Below are 20642 nucleotides of genomic sequence, written 5' to 3' on the forward strand. Positions count from 1 at the left end.
CCTTCACTTCACTCTAACCTGACAACACCCCTGTAAGGATCACAGCCCCCACTTGCTGATGAGGCACAGCTCTACCGGGTAAAGAGATCTCCAGTCCCAACACTGTCAGGAGCTGGCCAATCTACACCTGCCTGACCCCAGGCTCCCTCAGGCCTTTCTTCTTGTGGCCTAGGAAGTGACAGCAAATGAGAAAACTGCCCCCAGGTCAGTAACATGTTTTTAAATCAGCAGTCACTCTCCTGGAAACACAGCAAGGTTGACGCCCTGGAAAGTGTCCAACTGGTTGCAGAAAACTGTGAGTCATGAAAACCCAGGAGCTGGCTGGGCCCTCCAGGGCCACCTGGCCAAACTGCCGTACTGGGAAGTTCCCCAGCTACCAGACTGAAAGTGTCTGGCTTCTCAGCACCAGCGATCCCACCCCGGTCCTGTCTCAGACACAGTGGGAGAAAGAGGCAGGAGCCTCACACTGGGTCCACTCTGGGCGTGCACCCTGGGTATGCGGCCCCAGTCCTGCCGTGTACCAGCCGTTACCAGCAGCGCCTCCAAACACCACATGCAGGCCAGACAGGGGCACTTGCGCACGTCGCTGGTGTAAGGGTTAAATTAACGACTCCCGCCACGGAGAGCCCAGGCAACTTTTGGCATGTGCTGTGCACAGTCGCTCAGTCGTGTCCGACTCTTTGCAACCCCATGGACTGCAGCCCACCAGGCTCCTCTGCCCATGGGGATTCTCCAGGCAAGAGTACTGGAGTGGGTTGCCACGCCCTCCTCCAGGGGATCTTCCCGACCCAGGGATCGAACCCAGATCTCCCGTATTGCAGGCGGATTCTTTACCATCTGAGCCACCAGGGAAGCATACACAAAACCCCAATAGTTTTTAAAACCAGTGAGTTAACTACAAGGGACAACTCTAGACAGACGACTGTATGTAGACAGAGGGCAAGGCGGCTGCCTCCTTGCTGACCTCCACTCTCCTCTGCTGGAAGAACTAAGGCCATGGGCCCAGGCCTGGCCCTCAAGGTTCTTCATTGCAGGCCGCCAGACATCTTTCCAGGGCTTATTTGCCACTATCTCCCCCACACCAGGGCTTCAGCCAGAATGGCTCACCCCCAACACACACACACACAGACATACCCCCACCCCACACACACACTCCCACGTTTTCCTGCTTCCACATGCTGCTCCCTCCACCTCCCCCGGAACACCCTTTCCTCTGCCAACGTCCTACCCATCCTCATGAAACCTTAGACGCTCCATAGTGGTTCCCCGCTCCATCCTAAAGCCAGGTCTCTTCCTCATCTCTTAATGGTCTAAGGTCGTCTTGCCATGCCCTGCAGGACTCTTTGTGTACCCTTCCCATCTCCCGGGGTTGCGTGGTGCATTCACTCTCTTACCCAGACCCTGACTCCCGCTGAGGGCTGGCACTCCGCTACACCCTCACCAGGAGTTTATTACCCACGGGCACCCAGGGGCTCCCCAGCTTCTCAAGCTCCATCTTTTGAATCCAGAACTCAAGTGACACCAGGGATGCTAAGCCCCTGGGAAACGCTTTCTGTCCACAATCACTGTGAACCACCCACAATGCAGAGGCATGGACATGGCAGGAGGACCAGCACCCTGTGTTTTAACAGGCAGAAGAGGGAGAAACAGGAAGAAAAACATTCATAAGGGGACATTTGGGAGTCTGCTCCTATGAGCACGCAGACACGGGGAGGGAGTGGCGTGGCCCACCCAGGATGCCCTATTCAGCCCCACTCCCTGCTTAGAAGAGTAGGAGAGAAGAGGGAAAGAGAGCAGGTCTGGCCCACGAACAGTGAAGTTCACGTGGGCTGCAGCAGGGGCATAGCAGGCGTGACCCATACGTGGTACCCAGCCCTCAGCTTTACCAAATGTTGGCTGTAAACACAGCAGGGAGCAAGAGCCACAAACTGCTTTTTTGATCTCACACAGATGGGAGATGTTTGCTCCAGAATCTGTCAAACAGTAACCACTTGTGGGTCACAGGGCAACCTATTCTTACCTTCACCCTCCCCTGAGCCAGGCCTGGTGCCAAACAGAGAAAATGTGCCAGGCAGAAAGCAAACCAGGCTGAACCCCAAGATCTGGGTTTAATGTAAAAGTTCTCTGTGTGTGTGAACAATCCCCAGGACCTCGTGTCTCGCCCAGCAGATGGCAGGAACCCTCTGGCTCCCAGTCAGGGAAGGCAGCCAGCCAGCCCCAGGTTCGAAGCCCACCCTGGGCACTAGCTACATGTGACACCGGGCACCCCTGCTCTCCCTTGGGCTGAGCTTCCTCGTTTCCTCACGTATAAGAAGCTGAGACTGACCTAGATGACCTCAAGATTTGAGATTAGGACATGGCCTTTTAATCCCTGAGCAGATCAGGATGACCCAGGTCAGTGCTAAAAATTGGGATTTAACAGGGTCTAGAGAGAATCACAGGCTTCCCAAGTGGTGTGAGTGGTAAAGAACTTGTCTGCCAATGCAGGAGGCATAAGAGACCCGAGTTTGATCCCGAGGTCGGGAAGATCCCCTGGAGGAGGGCATGGCTACCCACTCCAGTATTCTTGCCTGGAGAATCCCAAGGACAGAGGAGCCTGGAGGACGACAGTCCCTGGGGTTGCAAAGAATCAGAAACGACTGAAGTGACTTTGCATACACACACACACACACACACACAGAATCACACTCAAAAGAATCTGAGTACTAACCCTTCTAGACACTCTATGAAAATAGCAAGCGTGTGTGTGGTGGGGGGTGAGGGGAGGTACGCGGATGGGTGGACTTGCTTCTCAGGGGTGGAGAGGTGGGGACCACAGCCTCTTTCAGGCAACACCTCTGGGAAAGTCCAGTGGGAGGGGCAGGGAGCAGGGAAGGGACTGGGCCCCTTCTCAGAGAACCAGGAAACACTTCCCTGCCCCACTTACACACACACACACACACACACACACACCCTTTCTCAGAGGACCAGGGAACACTTTCCTGCCCCACTTACACACACACACACCAGGAAACACTTTCCTGCTCCACTTACACACACACACACCAGGAAACACTTTCCTGCTCCACTTACACACACACACACACACACACACACACACACCCTCCCTCCCTCCCTCCCTCCCTCCTCAGCAGCTGCCAGGAGCCTGACTTCCCCTTTGAGCACCAACCCCAGGCCAGCCTCCCCTCTCACATCAAGCAGAGGGCCTTGCTCACATCTAGCTGACCTCTTGCTTCCCTAAAACAAAGGCAATCAGCTGTGCTCACTCTCAAGCCCTGGTGCAGGTCTCAGCCCTCCCCGGACTCTCCTCCCATCCTATCCCCTCCCTGTGCTGTCATCCCCTTCTTCCCTCTCCTTCCTCCTCTAGGATCTTGCCTCTGACCTATTTTTTGTTTTGCCTTCAATCTCTCCTTCCACAAAAGCTTTCCACCTCAAGCCCACAGACCTGCTCTCAGCTTTCATGCACCAAATATCTAAAACCTCCGATTCTGTCTCTCCTTCAGCCTCATGCCTGCCAACGCCTCCAGGGACAGAGGGCACCTCCTGTCTTGTCCTTCCTTCTCCCTCAGCACAGGCTGTCTGGCCCAGACCCCAAGCTCTCCACCACTCCCCTACCCCACACCATGACACTCACAATGGCTACTTGATGGCTCCATCCACCTAAGCCACCCCAACACCATCCTCCTCAGCCTTTCCCGCTGGCCCCACACTCTCTCAGGAAATCCTGACCTGGGTTTCCGTCACTCACTGTCAGCCCCTCAACTCAGCATCTTTCACCAGCTCCTCATCCTCACAGCACAGGTGTCCCCAGGCCTAGTACCCAGCCTCTCCTTCTGGCTCCCTACACTGTCCCCTGGGGACAGGCTTCAGCCTCCCCATGGGCTGGCGGCTCCCCCAGGCCTGTGCATGCCATTCCCAACTGGAGCAGGCCATCCCAACCACTGAACCAATTCTAGAACCAAACCAGTTATACATACATGACATCTCTCCCTCCAAGTCCTACAGACACCAATGAAGAGGTCCAGGGAACTGGGGGCGGGGGGAACGGAACAGTTCTAGACCTTGACTGGGATAATGGTTATATGATTCTATGCATTTACCAAACCACCCAACTGCACACCAGAAAGTATGAACCTACTGTATGCAAACTGTACCTAATAACAAAAGAATCGAGGGGAAAAATCCCACAAGGCACCTAGACACCTTTGCTTCTAAAACGATCACCATCTTCCTTCCGCCAGTCCAGCTCCTCCTCCCCTGACCCTGTTTTCAGCAGTGACACCACCATCCACCCCAAACAGTGCTCGCCCCACTAGACATCTCAGCCCGGGTGAAGCAGTCACTTAAGAGATTCCACCTGCACAGAGTTACATTCTCTGGAATCTACGCTCTCATTCCACCTCCCCAAGCAAGGCCTGCCACCTGGGACTCAGGCCGCCCTCACTTCTCATAGGCCACCTCACTAGGCTCCCCTTCCTCTACCCTGAGCCCTCCAGCATAATCCAGTCCCCATTCTGCGCAGTTTGCCTACTGAGTGCCCTCCCCTCCCCATAGTGGCGTCTACTTTTGCCCCTTCCTGCTCAGGCCTCAGCTTTGGATCCTGTCTCTCCCACAGAAGCCCGGGCACCCTTTGGGCCGCAGCTCCTAGACCTCCCAGCACAGGAGTCCACTTCGTGAGCCGTCTCCCAACAGAACCAGCAGCACTGCACCCTGGGCTCCCACAGCAGAGGGCCGCCCCCACGCCCCACAGCCCCCGGCCCTGCACAGCCTGCCCAGGACCCTCGGATACCCGCGTCCACTGCACATACTCCAGGGCAGGGAGCTGCCTCCCTCTCTGTCAAGGCCCCCCAGGCTGCAACTGAGCTGCGGGCGCTCAGGGAAGCCTTTCCAGCCTAAACTACCAGCTGAAAAGTAGGATGGCTAGGCCAAGCCCACCTGGCCCCCTGACCCCACTGCTGAGATAAAATGCCAGAGAAGTATTAGTGGACTATCCTAAACTCCTACGGGTGATCGCACAGGCTACTTCAACACAAAGCAGGGACTCACCCCATCCACTCCCTAGCCCAGTCCCCCACCGCTCCCCTTCAACTCCTGACCCTCCTACCAAGCTGCACTCACCCCCACCAGGCAGTCCCCGGTTCCAAGGCTTCTGCTCAAAGAACCCACTGCCTGGACAGATGCCACTCAAAGAATGGGCCTGGGACTGAAGGTGTCATCCGTGATGAAGTAACAGGAGTAAGCACTTAGAAAGGCTTCCCTGGTAGCTCAGCTGGTATAGAATCTGCCTGCAATGCAGGAGACCCCAGTTAGATTCCTGGATCAGGAAGTTCCCCTGGAGAAGGGACAGGCTACCCACTCCAGCATTCTGGGGCTTCCCTGGTGGTGGCTCAGATGGTCAAGAACTCACTTGCAATGTGGGAGACCTGAGTTCGATCCCTAGGTTGGGAAGACTCCCTGGAGGAGGGCATGGCAACCCAGTCCAGTATTCTTGCCTGAAGAATCCCCATAGACAGAGGAGTCGATGGGGTCGCAGAGAGTCAGACACAACTGAGCGACTAAGCACAAGCACTCAGAAACCCTCACAGCCATCAGCACTGCCATGATGTGCAGAGCTGACTCGCTGGAAAAGACCCTGATGCTGGGAAAGATTGAAGGTGGGAGGAGAAGGGGGCGACAGAGGATGAGATGGTTGGATGGCATCACTGACTCGATGGACATGAGTTTGAGTAAGCTCTAGGAGTTGGTGATGGACAGGGAAGCCTGGTGTGCTGCATTCCATGGGGTCTCAAAGAGTCAGACACGACTGAGCGACTGAACTGAACTGAGGACACGTTTAGTGTGTTTTGCAAAAGTACTGGTCTGCAGCAAATCGGGAAGAAATAAAACCTGGCCTTCAGCGTAGAGTCTGGGAAGCCCTGGCCCCTCACTCCTGTACACTCCTCCCTCTTTCTGCTAAAATCCTGCTCATCCTCAGTGTCCCAGTTAACATGCCTTCTCCTCCAAGAGTCACTAGCCAGAAGTGATCTCACTCAGAGCCCCTAGTCCAAACCACACTGAGGGTGTTTAGGTGGTATCTGCATACCACTTATTACAATTCCCAGAGGCCAGGGACCCAGGGAACTGTTCAGTTTTACATTCCCAATGTCACACTCAAGGCATACAATCAACTGATACTTGTTCAACAAGAAGTAAATAACCAGCTGCCGCTGTTGCTGCTAAAGCACTTCAGTCGTGTCAGACTCTCTGCGACTCTGTAGCCCACCAGGCTCCTCTGTCCATGGGATTCTCCAGGCAAGGATGCTGGAGTGGGTTGCCATGCCCGCCTCCAGGGGATCTTCCCAACCCAGTGACTGAACCCATGTGTCTTCCATCTCCTGCGTTGACAGGCGGGTTCTTTACCACTAGTGCCACCTGCAAAGCCCACCCACAATGTCACACAGGACTTTTCTTCAGGGCAGGACATGGAGGGGCACCAACCCTTAGGCTACACACAATTTCCCTGGTTTGAACCAAATGCAGCCCCTCTCCCTCCGCCCAGATGGAAACGGGGCAATGTTTTAAAAAGCAAGTTGAGGGCTCTGGAGACAAGAACTCAGTCACTATTCACTACAAGAGAATCTACAATACTCTGAAATGGCAAGTTGAGCGAAAAACTCTCAGCTTTCTCATGAATCCTTCTCTGCATGGACAGAACAAAAAAATAAATCATATCCAAGTATGAAGAATAAAAAGATTTTTTTCAGGATCATTTCCAACTTTAAATATTCTGTAGGCCCCTGACCTCAAAGCAAAAATGTCAAGAGCTCAGGAGCCTGTAACCCCACAGTGAACAACATGCTTGTGAACAGACCACTCAGATTGGAAAACTGTGGGGAGGAGCCCACCCAGATGCACCCCACTCAGGGTCCTGACCCTGCCTCAAAGTCAGCGGGTCCCATTCCCACTACCCCCTCTCCCTGATGGGCCCAACTCCCATTGGAGCAGGACCCTCACATCCCCCCCCTCCCACCAGCTCTTCTTTCTCCTGGCTCTCCCAAGTTCCTGGCTGTTGTTTAGCAAGAATGCTGGAACTATTTCCAGATGCCACTGTCAGATCAAGACAACTCTCTATCTAAATATTCCTGTCTAATTTTGCACACAGCTCTTGTTTCAACTGACAAAGATAATGACTCAGTGTCCACAGCTCTTGATGGAAAATCATCCTGCCAAGTTTGGAGCTTCCCAATAATAGGCTTCTCTAAACTTCTTTTTGAGAAAGGAAGACTGACCTCCCTGTACAGATTCTGTTCTGCAGGCAAGAAAGGGTACCCAAAAGACCCCCTAACAAACCAAGGAGTGTTATGGGAAAATCCTGATACATCCCCATAGGACCAATCAATGACAAGAAAAGGAAATCCACGGTAGGGACTTGGGGTGTTTTTCCTGTACAATAACCATTGTTTCTTCACTTTTCTGCATCCGTCAGTTTGGGACTTTGGAATTTGAGGCATAAATTCTGGGTTAAAGTGAAGACAAACTCTAGACTCAGAAGTAAAGCATCTTTCCCTGCAAAAACAAATGGCTCATTGTCTCTGACATTGTCTCTGATGCTTCGATCAACTATAAAAGCACTCTACAAATTGTACGTAAGTCCATTCTGCACCAGTACACTTCTGGGTAGTCTCTTTCTGAAGGAGTACATGGTACAAGTAAATACACACACATATGTGTTTGAAATGCAGACACTTTCTCTCTGCAGACATGGGCCTAGCCCCCTCTCACATCATAAGACATAAGAGATGTCTCAGTAAATAAGTGAGGATGAGCAAAGTATCACTTTGGAAAATCCACTTATGGAAAACTGAATTAATTGGCCTTTCAGTCAGCACTGACAGCTTAAATATCTTTGCTGACTGTTTAAAAACCACCCCATGGTTATTTCACATGCATATCTCCCAGAGTCTTGCAAAGTCGCCAAAGACAGAAACCACAAGTCCCACTTCTTTTGGGCTTCCCAGGTGGCGCTAGTGGTAAAGAACCCACCTGCCAATGCAGGAGACATGAGACCTGGGCTGGATCCTTGGGAAGATCCCCTGGAGAAGGGCATGGCAACCCATTCCAGTAGTCTTACCTGGAGAATCCCATGGACAGAGGAGACTGGCGTCGCAAAGAGTCGGACATGACTGAAGCAACTTAGTATGCATGCCCACTTCTGTATTCTGGACTCAGTCTCTGCCATGCATTCAGCAGGCACAGCTAATGCCCATAGGTTTCTAACCTCCTATCTCACTCCTATCCCCCCAGGTGTGGAGCAGAGGGGAAGTAAATTCCCTTAAAGCCCAACCAACATGGCTGCTATCACTGGTTTAAGACAACAGCACAATGCTATCTGCTACCTAAACTTCTCAGCTACTCCTGGACAGGTCCCAGGGGGCCTCTGGCAGCATGGGAAGAGTCTTTTTACAGTTTTATCTCCGTGGTTCTCAGCCAAGGTTGACTGAGTCCTCCAGGAGACATCTGGCAATGTCTGGAGACATTATTGGTTGTCACAATTAGTGGGGGGAGATGAGGGGGGAACTACTAACATCTAATGGATAGAGGCCAGGGATGCTGCTGAAAATTGAGAAACCCTGGCTTATGTAACACACAGGAAAGCATTCAGACCACCTTAGTTCACTTTTCCTTTGAGTTGTCCAAGGTCAGGCCCAAAATCATAATCTTGTTTTGTCTGCATCATTTGCAAAGTTGAAAATGCCCAAAGCCATCATCAATCATAAAGGTGTTTCCCCTGAGAATCACCAGTTTCCACCCCCTCCAACTCCTGCTTTGTACCTTCTCCAGAGTTGGGCCCTCTTGCCAGCATAACAACTGGCAAGCTGGCATCATGCACGCTCAAATCCTTTAACAACAAGTTAGACCTGGCAGGTCCAACTCTTCAGTCTCCTGTCACGCACACCCAAGGCCCAAGTGAGCATGGACGAGTTTCCCAATGGGCTGCAGGCCCTACCTAGGATGAAAGGCTGCACAGAAGCCACTCACCCTTCAGAGGACTGGCATCCAAATGGAGAGTTCCAGGATGCAGACCTACCCCCCCCAGCAGCACTCCCCAACCCACAAGGCACATGGGAAGACCAGCCTCCATTTGGCAGAGGGGCAGGCACTGGGGAAAGGCACGACCACTGACAAGACCCCCAGTATTTGAAGAATGCAGGAGGACGGGCCAAAGAAAAGCCAACGGAGAACAGAACCAAAAAGGATCCTCATTCCCATGTGCATACAAAACCCTCACCAGTGAAACCCAACAGCTGGCTAGGGCCAAGGGCGTCAAAGTCCTGACACAAACTTCGGGCCAGGGACAATTAGCGCCCCTGAGACAGTGCAAAGGGGTCTAGGCGTGAAGAGAAATGTTTTCATAAGAAAGCAAGGCAGGAAAGCAGTACCGGCGACCAAGAAACTAGGCATCAGGTCACCAGCGCAGCTAGGCGAGTTCGCAGGAGCCAAGGCTCTGGCACGCAGCCTTCGTACCCTCCGCGAGACAGGTATGGGCTGTGGGAATGGGGGTAGCGGACAGCCGTAGGCGCCCACCCTGCATTCTGAGGCGCGCCCACCGCGCAGCGGCCCGGAACTCGGGGCAAATGAAACTCGCCAAGGGGAAGCCACGCTGCCACTTGAGGATGCAAGAAGGGCCCAAGCGGGAGTTAAGCCCCGCTCTGGCCTCAGGCAGACAGCGCCCAGGGCACGCGGCGGCCGGCGAGCAGCAGCCTTACCCGGCTGCAGGAAGCTGGGATCCGCGGTCACCTTCGCGCAGCCTCCGCGCGCTCGCCTCAGCGCTGGCCCCCGGCACGCGCTCCGGATCTGTTTACCAACTCGCCCGCGCCCGGAGACCCAGAGCCCTCGGCCCTGCCCCGCGGGCCGCTCCCATTGGCTGCGCCGCCGCCGCTAGCCCAACGCTGCGCGTCGTGGGGCAGCGTGCTCGGCCCGTGCGCTCGACCCGCGGCCAATGGGGTCTGAGGGCGGAGAGAGAGGAGCCAATGGGAGGCCTTCCCAGAGCGCAGGGCCCCGCCCATTCTTCCTCTCGCTGCTGCCCTCTCCCCTAGTTGAAAAAGCCGGACTGAAGACCACGCGTTGGGTTTAGAGAGACAGCTCGCGTGCGTCCGGAGACCTCTGCCTTCTCCAGACCGGACGGCAAACGCAGTTGCGGTGACCGCTGTCGGCTGTTTTGTCCCGGGCTGGTACTCCCCAGGCTTTCTAGAGGCGGAGGAAGAAGCCGTAGCGACTACAGCGGGCCTGCTCCGCGCTGGCCGTTATGTAATGAGGAGAGGAGCCCTCTCCCGGTTCCCCAGAAGGGACTCACAGAGCTGGGAAGCCTTGCTGGGAAGCCAAGCTGGGAAGCTTGCATTCAAGCCTGTTGAATGCACGTCCGCCTCCGGCGCCCGGCCCCGCCCACTTGTCGCGTTTCGCTTTGGGCTGGTAGCGTTGGCCGGCCTCCCATGCCCCAGGTCGGATCGCCCTAGCAGTGGCCCCAGAGCGTGTGGGGTTATTTGCCTGTGTCCTCGTGGGGGCCCTAGGTAGCGGGGCCACACCAGCACGTGGAAGGAGCTGGAGGGGGCCCCGCGGCCCACTCGGAGCTACCCCGGAAGGAAGTGCTCTTAGGACTGAAGCAGAGTGGCCCCAAGTCTCCGCGTCGACCAGAGTTTCAGACCCGAGCCCCAATTGTCTTGACAGTTTCCACTCGCTGATCATAAAGATAAATATTCAAGTCAAATCATTGTCCTTTATGCTGAGCCGAGTTTGAGTAATTAATATATAACATTATGCAAGCTAGATTATTTTTTAAAGTTTTTTATATTGAAATATAGTTGATTTACCATGTTGTGTTCAGATTCTTTTCCATTATAGATCATTATAGAGTATTGAGTAGACTTCCCTATGCTATACGGTAGGTCCTTGTTGATTATATATAGTCTGTATATGTTAATCTCAACCTCCTAATGAAACTGGTTTATTTTTATTATTAGTCAGAAAACTTGAAGGCCATTGTATGCTGACGCCTGAAATGGAGGAGGGGGCAGAAGTGAAAAAAAAGAAGTGTAAAGTGTGTTAGTCCCTCATTTGTGTCCAACTCTTCACACCCCATGGAGCCCACCAGGCTCTTCTGTCCATGAAATTCTCCAGGCAAGAAATGGGGGTGGGTGGGTATTAAAAATAACAGAATCCAGATGTGAACCTAACTTCACAGTTTGGACCAGAGCTGTCGTGATGTGTAACCTGCAGGGCAGAACAGAGCCTGTGGGTCCTGGGTGGGGGGGGCTGCGAATTTCCATGGCCTGATCATTGGGGTGCTGGATCTCCTCTGCAGGAACGTTCATATACTCTCTTGCCAGTTCAAGTTCTGCCCCAACCCCCCAGTCATCTCCACACAAAATACAACATTTTTTTTTAGAGATAATTAAGGAGTTTTTGACAAATTTCAAGAACTGCCACAAATAGTACAGGGCTAACTGGGACCTTGCCTTGACTAAGAAACTGGCTCCCTTTTAACACACTGAAGAGAAAGTTGCAGCCCCTACTTAGGCCTTCAACGGGTATTCATTGCTCCCTCCCAAGCTAACTGTTTGCTTAACTGCCTGCGTTCCTTCAACTTCTGCCAGCTTAGTGACCCTCCACCACTGCCCATGGGATGGTGGAGTCCCTGGTTCATCCCTTCCTGTAATATACAGTACAGACCCTACCTCCATCAGACTTCACTTGGATGAGGATGTGATTTTCATCAGCTCCAGCTTCTGCCTTTGAAAGTGGAGAGAGGATGTGGGAGGGAATTGGTTGCTTCCAGGCCAATTCAGTCTCACTCCGCTAGCAATGCCAGGGTTGACTTTTCTCGTCCCAGCTGGTGCTAGAGGTAAAAAAAACAAAACAAAAAAACCCTGCCTTCCAATACAGGAGTCGAGACAGGCTTGGATCCCTGGGTAGGGAAGATCCCCTGGAGGAGGGCAGGGCAACCCCCTCCAGTATTCTTGCTTGGAGAATCCCATGGACAGAGGAGCCTGGCAGGCTACAGTCCATAGGATCACAAAGAGTAACTACTGAAGAACTTAGCATGCACAGAGTACCTGAAGACCAGCATAACCCACTACCATAAACATTAGTTTTTCATCAGAGACCACCACTCTAGTTTACTGGAGAAGAACCCCCCAGCTAGTTTATGGAAAGAAGGAATCTTCATCAGATTGATATTATTTTGATCTTACTCCTTGTGAATAATGACCTCAGCTTTTTTATGCTAAAAACATAGTTCTTTCCTGACCTGATTTTTTGTTGCAGAGATTCCTCCATTACTTCAAGTTAAAGATTCCTTCAAATTATTTTTTAGTTACGCTAATGGCATGGTAGTTAGGTTTTTTTTTTTTTTTCTTTTTTTTAAAGAGTCCTTGTGTTTTATATATACACACTGAATTATTTCCAGGTGAAATCACACAATATGTGGGATTAGCTTCAAAGTACTACAAAATACTACAGGGCTGAGGGGTCATGAGTTGATAATTGAAGGAGAATGATGGATATATTGGGGTTCATATTCTGTGTTTGTTTGAAATTCTCCATAAAAAAGTTAAAAAATAAATTGGGCCAAGAAAACAAACAAACCAAAAAAACCCAGTTGGAAGATAATACTAATGCAGGCAGGGTGAACAACAAGAAAAAAAAGATCATTACTACTCTTCTAGGTATAAACTCACTACAAAATAAGAGCAAGGATGAATCTAACTGTAGCTGATAAAAAGACAGCCAGAAAATTCAAAATTAGCAAAAAGTCAATTGAAGCATGATTTTATTCACTATGTACCTTGCTCTGAGTGTCTGAGTGCCTGAGCTGTTAGTGATTATATGATACACCATCTTATTTATCGACTTTTTTTTTCCAAATTTATCTTAAACTTCTAAAAATTTACGTTTTTATCTTTTCTAGTGGGCATAATATATTAATACAGTGTTATTCAATACACATAAATATGTGTGTACATATATACATGCATATATATAGACATATTCTCCCAATAACCAAAGATGCCAATTCCTGGGACATTTGGGTAAGAAGCAAGGTGCTGTAATAATTCCCTTCTGATCTCAAATTTTCTTCCTTAATAACAGTGACAGAGAAGGCAGTTATCAGTTTTTCTCACTCTGCTCAATTATTCTTACCAGCACACAAACCTGGTAACTATCTCTCACTCTTCATCCCACTTCCATTTCTCTTCTCCCATTTTCAGCAAACTCATGAAAGAATTATCTTTTTCTTTTTTAAGAAAAAATAATTTTCTCCCCCTCCTTTTCTTCCATTCTACTTGGACCAACCTAGTCTGCTTTATGCCCCAGCCTGCCTGTAAAACTGCTCACCAGTGATCTCCATGTTGCCAAATCAAGCAGTTAGTGCTCAAATTTCATCATAGATAGAGCTCTATCAGCAGCATTTGACACAGTTGGTCACTCACTGCTTTTTTCTTAGCTATTGTCCTGAGGTATAATTAACATAATGCTCTAGTTCAAATTAATTCTAACTTAATTTTAATAATAATTTCAAAAATATAATTTCAATAGTATACAAAAACTTTGTATATTTTATATATATATATATGTATATATGGCTCATTCTCCCCCTTCTTTTGTGCTGTTATCATACAAATTATATCTCTGTTCATGGTATGCCCACCCCGACAGATTTATCACTGTTGCTTTATGCAGTTATTTTATTTTATTTTTTTTTTTTGGCTGCACCTGGTCTCAGCTGCAGCATGTGGGAGCTTCCGTTGCCACGCATGTACTCTCCAGTTGTGGCATGTGGACTCAGCAGTTGTGGCATGTGGGCTCGCCAGTGGTGGTGCGTGGTCCCAGTTGCTCTGCAGCACGTGGGGTCCTAGTTCCCTGACCAGGGGCCAAACCCATGTGCCCTGAATTTCAAAAAGACTCTCAACCACTGGATCACCAGAGAAGTCCCTGTAGTGATTTTTTTAGATCAGGTGAAAAAAAATGAGAGTTACCAACAGAAATAGACCTTTGCTGCCCTTTTTCTGTTTACCTGTATAGTTTCTTTCACCATTTTCTGTATTTCACCATGCGGATTTGAGTTATTGTTCTTTCATCTCTGCCTGATGGACACTTTTTCTTACAGAATGTGTAAACTAGTGATGAATGACCATGGTTTTGTTTATTTATACTAAATGTTGGATTGGCAGGGTTTTTTTTCCTTCAGTACTTTAAATATATCATGCCACAGCCTTCTGTCTTCCATGTTTCTAATGTAAAATGAGATGTTAATCTTATTAAGGATCTTTGTGCTTGATGCTTTGTGAGTTGCTTCTTTCTTGCTATTTTCAAGATTCTGTCTTTTGACAGTTTGATTATCATGTGTCTAGGTGTTTATCCTGTGTGTGTGTGTGTGTGTGTGTGTGTTCGTCGCTCAGTCATGTCCAACTATTTGAAAGACCTTGGACTGTAGCTCACAAGGCTCCTCTGCCCATGGAATTCTCCAGGCAAGAATACTGGAGTGGGTTGCCATTCCCTTCTCCAGGGGATCTTCCCAACCTAGGGAATGAACCAAGTCCCCTGTATTGCAGACAGATTCTTTACCATCTGACAACCAAGGAAGCCCTGCATTTATCCTATCTGAGTTTAGTGTGGAGTTATGTGGGGTTCAGTGTGCTTCTTGGACATATATACTAATGTTTTTTTATCAAAATTGGGAAGTTTTCTGCCATTATTTCCTCTAAATACTTATTCTGTTCCCTTTTCTCTCTCTTCTCCTTCTAGAACTCCCATTCTATGTATGTTGCTATATTTGAGGATATCCCACAGATTTCCAAGGCTCTGCTAATTTTCTAAAAATTCTTTTTTTTTCCTCTTTCTTTTCTTCAAACTGGATCATCTGAATTGGTTCCTGTTTTCAAGTTCATTGATTCTTTCTCTTGCCTGTTCAAATCCAATGTTGAGCTCCTGTAGTAAATTTTTCATTTTAGTTATTGTAGTTTTCAACTCTAAAGCTTCTATTTGACTATTTTCTTTATAATTTCTATCTTTTTATATTCATTTGGTGAGACATCATTTGCATATAAACCCAGGGTTTGTTATTGCTGCTGCTTATTGTTCTTTGTTTAATGACTTTTCTGAGCTAATTCTATAAAGTCTGATTTTGTTGTGTATGGCCACTGATGTCTTTACTCAGTTAACTTAAGGTCAACTAATGATAAGACAGATTTCCTTAAATGCCTGGAACTACTAAATCATCCAGTGTTTATTGAGAGACTCTGTGTGCATGTCAGGGCATGCTTTCAACACTCAACCAGGCAGTTGACAACTTCTTCCTCAATATAACTTCCTGCTTTTGCAGAGTCTCAGAGTCACAGGTGAGATCTTAGGACCTTCCCTAAGTATATGCCTAGCCCTGCCCTGCTTGTGGCCTTCTAGAGTTCCAAGAATAGGTCAGTTTTTCACAGTCCCTGTGGATGTCTCATTCCTCAGCTCTCCTTAAGCTTTTTAGGTAGTCTACTATTTGTCTCAACTGTGATCCACTATCTCAGGCAGCTGCAAAGATAAAACACATGTATGTAATTTTCTTTTTTTTTTCCGACAAATGCTTGTTAGGAAAACTGCTTTTCACACTGAGTAAGCTTGAGTCAGGTCACAGACAGCCTTGCAAGTGGTGTTTTCCAGAGAACTACCAGACAAGTAGAATAATGACAATTCTCTGAGAACTGGCTTTGAAAAGTTCCAGCTCTATTATGCTCCCTTAGCCAGTTTGAACCGGGAATGTCAACTGTTATTTTTCAAACTACTACGTAGTTCAGCCATTTTTTTAAGTAAACATTTCCCAGGTTAGTGTAAGCCTTTGGTTAGTTTGCAGAGGTCTGAAAAGAAGATTTTGAATATTTTTTGCCAGTTTCATAATTGTTTTCGTGGAGGACAGAATTTTCAAATGCTCTTCCTTTGCCATTTCCACTCATTCTTGAAAGTTTTTCAGTTTAGCCCCTGGAACATTATACTCTCCTGTCTATCTTTCTGAGAACCATCCTTTTAGCCTCAGTTTCAATTGCTGCTCTTCCTCGTCATCCTAACTTGTAAATGTTGGAGGGCCTCAGGACTCAATCCTTGTACCCCCTTTCTATTTACACCCACTCTCTACATCCACTTCCCATAACCTAAAAACTTCCAAATTTGTAATCTCAGGCATTGACCTCCTTTTCATACTATAAGGATCTTCACTATGGTGTCTACTAGGTAACAAACTCAAAAAAGTGTACAAGACTGAACCCTTGATCTACCACCCCATTCCTGCTCCTCCCTTAAGACCCTGCCTCAAATAAATGACCTTCATTCAGTGCTCAGACCCAAAACCCTGGCATTCTCCATGTCCACTCCTTCTTTCATACCTCACATCAAATCCATGAGCAAATTCTTCTACTCTATCTACAAAATACACCCTGAATCAGCCAATTTTTGCCTCAGTATCACTGGCATCCTAGTTCAAACCAACATATTTTTTCACCTGAATTATTCTAAATAGCCAATGAACTGCGAGTTTCCAAAAATCCCCTTACAGTGATCCTTTTCTGTTTGTCTCTTTGATTGAAAGGAAAAGTCAGATCATGTTATTTCTAAACTCAAACCCCTCTGATGGTTTCTCATCTCACTCAGAATGAAATCCAAAATCATTGCATTGCTTTACAAGACTCAGCATGATCTTACCGCCGGGTATCTTTAAAACATTGATGGAGTTTTTTAAAAATCATTTTATTTGTTTGTTTGTTTTTGGCTATGCTAGCTCTTCACTGCTGCCAGACTCCTCTCTAGTCCCCAGCGGCGGCTACTCTTTGTTGTGATGTGTGGGCTTCTCATTGCAATAGCTCCTCTTGTTGCAGAGTACAGGCTCTAGGGCACTCAGGCTTCAGTCGTTGCAGCACATGGGCTCAACAGTTGCGGTTCCTGGGCTCTAGAGCACAGGTTCAATAGTTGTGGCACACAGGCTTAGTTGCTCCAAGGTACATGGGATCTTCCCAGATCAGGGATCAAAACCTGTGTCTCCTGCATTGGCGAGTAGATTCTTTACTACTGAACCACCAGGAAGGTGCCTCAGATGTTATTTTGAACTGCCCTCTCCTCTAATTTTATTCCAACCAAAAAAGGCTTCCTTTCAGCATTCTCCTAACATCCCGAAAACAGTCCCATGTGAGACATTGCACTTTGCCTGGAATGCTCCTCCCTAGACATCCTCTTGGCTCACTCCTATGCTTTATGGGGTTCTCTGACAGAAAGTCATTAGGGAGTCCTTTCCTAATCATCCTACCAAAATATGACCCATCCTATTCCTTAATTTGTCCTAAGAGGACTCTCTAGTCCCTTATCTTGCTTTCTAGTTCTTCCTAGAACTTTTTTATCACCTAACATATTATGCCAACATCTGTTGGATCATCAAAAAAGCAAGAGAGTTCCAGAAAAACATCTGCTTTATTGACTATGCCAAAGCCTTTGACTGTGTGGATCACAACAAACTGTGGAAAATTCTCCAAGAGATGGAAATACCAGACCACCTTACCTTTAACTTATATGCAGAGTACATCATGTGAAATGCCAGGCTGGATGAAGCACAAGCTGGAATCAAGATTGCCGGGAGAAATATCAATAACCTCAGATATGCAGAAGACAACATCCTTATGGCAGTAAGCAAAGAAGAACTAAAGAGCCTCTTGATGAACGTGAAAGAGGAGAGTGAAGAAGTTGGCTTAAAACCAAACATTCAGAAAACTAAGATCATGGCATCCGGTCCCATCACTTCATGGCAAATAGATGGGGAAACAATGGAAACAATGAGAGACTTTATTTTTGGGGGCTCCAAAATCACTGCACATGGTGAGTACAGCCCTGAAATTAAAAGACGCTTGCTCCTTGAAAGAAAAGCTATGACAAACTTAGCATATTAAAAAGCAGAGACATTACTTTGCTGACAAAAGTCCATCTAGTCAAAGCTGTGATATTTCCAGTAGTCATGTATGGATGTGAGAGTTGAACCATAAAGAAGGCTAAGCACCAAAAAATTGATGCCTTTGAACTGTGGTGTTGGAGAAGACTTGAGAGTCCCTTGCACTGCGAGGAGATCCAACCAGTCCAGCCTAAAGGAAATCAGTCCTGAATATTTATTGGAAGGACTGATGCTGAAGCTGAAACTCCAATACTTTTGCCACCTGATGCGAAGAAATGACTCATTTGAAAGACCCTGATTCCGGGAAAGATTGAAGGCAGGAGGAGAACGGGGATGACAGAGGATGAGATGGTTGGATGGCATCACCAACTCGATGAACATGAGTTTGAGTAAGCTCTGGGAGTTAGTGATGGGCAGAGAAGCCTGGCGTGCTGCTTTTGTGTCCATGGGGTCACAAAGAGTTGGACACGACTGAGTGACTAAGTTGAACTGAACTAAACTATTTATCTGTCTGTATCCCCCAACTGAAATGTAAGTTTTAGAGAGCAAAATCTTTGTTTCTTTAGTTCACCATTGTACCTCCAGAACCTAGAACAGTTCCTGGCAAATAGTAAGTGCTCAATAAATATTTATGGCTAAGAACATTGACTCTGGATCCAGGATGTCTGGGTTAGAACCCCCACTCTGCTACTTACTTGTGAACCTGAGTTAGTTACTAAACTTTTCTGAGCCTCAGTTCCCTCCTTTGTAAAATGAAGATAATACTAGTATTTATATATACTAGAGTTGTTGAGGATTAATAAATTAATATATGTAAAGTACATAATATGGTGCCTATCATGTAGTATACACATTATATAATTTTAGTTATTTTTATTTAATAAGTGGTTGATAAACCCAACATTGTAATATGTATTTGGCAAGATGTGTATTGATATTGATTTTTTTTCTAAAGTGTTACCATACATAATCTGAAAATGACTTCTAGATTTTGAAATGAAAAAAATTAAAAAGGACCACATTTTCTGAAATTTCATCTAATTTATTAGCTATGGTATTTCAAATACTTTTAGACCATCTTGGTATTACTAACCCATAGTAAAAATCAACTAGTTTACTTAATAATGATGCTGAAGCTGAAACTCCAATACTTTGGCCACCTCATGCGAAGGGTTGACTCATTGGAAAAGACCTTGATGCTGGGAGGGACTGGGGGCAGGAGGAGAAGGGGACGACAGAGGATGAGATGGCTGGATGGCATCACTGACTCTATGGACATGAGTTTCAGCGAACTCCGGGAGTTGGTGATGGACAGGGAGTCCTGGCGTGCTGCGATTCACGGGGTCGCAAAGAGTCGGACACGACTGAGCGACTGAACTGAACTGAACTGAACTGAACTGAATAATTCCATCTTTATTTCTAAATAAGTCAAAGTTTAGTCTTTATTCATAATACCCAGAAAATTAATTTGTATACTGGTTGCAGTATTTTCTCTTTAACACTAGATTTTAAAGTAAAAAAGCTTAATTTTCTAAGAAGTTGATAAATCATAACTTTCAGGCCTGGAGAAAAGATTCTGAGACATATTTGTAGAATTATGATTTTCTTGCTCTACATTACCTAGTAGTGTTCAACATCAGTATTCTTTTTGATTCTGTTGAAGAAAAAAGAATTTATGATACTTGTTTAAAGATGGTAAAGCAGACATGATTCAGGCCCATTGCTGTAGGTATGGGACCACTGCAGAAGGAATTTGCAGAGGGAGAGAAACTGGGCTTAACTCTGAATACGGCATAGACAAATGGGAGTTTATAGCCAAGAAGCAGGGCTGGGGGTTGGAGTAGGAAGTTCTCAGTGTATGGAAAATCACTAAGAGGAAACACTAAGGGTAAAGGCGATTCTAGCTAAATTAACCTAAAAGGATTCTTGCCCGGTGATCATCGCACACCTGCGGGATTGTGGCAGATGAGCAGCCTGATCAGGTATCAAGAGTGATCAGATAGGGAAGATGGGGGTTCTTGCTAAACTGATTTGGCTGGGTTCTTGATAAAACTGGATTTTACAAGGAAATACACAGAGGGGCCTAGGAGAAGATTTAGGAGCCTGACTAAAGTTTGGTCAAGCAAAGCATCTTTGTCAGTTCCTGGACCATTTCGCATATATTTTAAACCACACGTGGTTAAGAATAAAAACAATCCGTAATTGTGTGATGGTCAAAACCACCCGCTCAGGAGGAGTGGGAAGATGCCTGAGCAACTGGGTCGCAGGCTGCCTGGGGTGCATACCCACACCCCCAGGGCTCTATTACAGGAAAACAATCGCTTAATATCTATTTTATTCCTTAGCTGTAACAAAGCAGGAATTAAAACAAGTTCCAGTCTTCTTTAAGTACATGCTTTTCCCACAACACCTTCTCAAACTACTGTGTGGGAATGCTGGATAAGGTAAAAATTTTTTCCTATTTTTATAAACTTATGAACATTTTAATAGATTCCAGTCTTCCACTTGTGTGCTAAGTTACCTCTGTCACGTCCAACTCTTTGCGACCCTATGGACTATAGCCCACCAGGCTCTCTGTCCATGGGATTTCCCAGGTATGAATACTGAAGTGGGTTGCTATTTCCTTCTCCAGGGTATCTTCCCGACCCAGAGATTGAAACTGCTTCTCCTGCATTGCAGGCAGATTCTTTACCACTAG

The 20642-nt window shown here is 47.4% G+C and overlaps 1 protein-coding gene across 1 annotated transcript in view; it reads right to left on the minus strand.

Annotated features, from left to right (window-relative positions):
• The window catches only part of COQ8A (coenzyme Q8A), a 45002-nt gene extending 35113 nt beyond the window's left edge, over positions 1 to 9889 (minus strand). Inside the window, exon 1 of the mRNA XM_043484946.1 lies at positions 9747 to 9889. The gene's annotated coding sequence lies outside the window, so the exon portion shown is untranslated. The remainder of the gene's footprint in view (positions 1 to 9746) is intronic.
• Positions 9890 to 20642: the final 10753 nt, after the last annotated feature.

Source organism: Cervus canadensis, chromosome 13 (assembly GCF_019320065.1).
Source record: "Cervus canadensis isolate Bull #8, Minnesota chromosome 13, ASM1932006v1, whole genome shotgun sequence".
Lineage (NCBI taxonomy): Eukaryota > Metazoa > Chordata > Mammalia > Artiodactyla > Cervidae > Cervus > Cervus canadensis.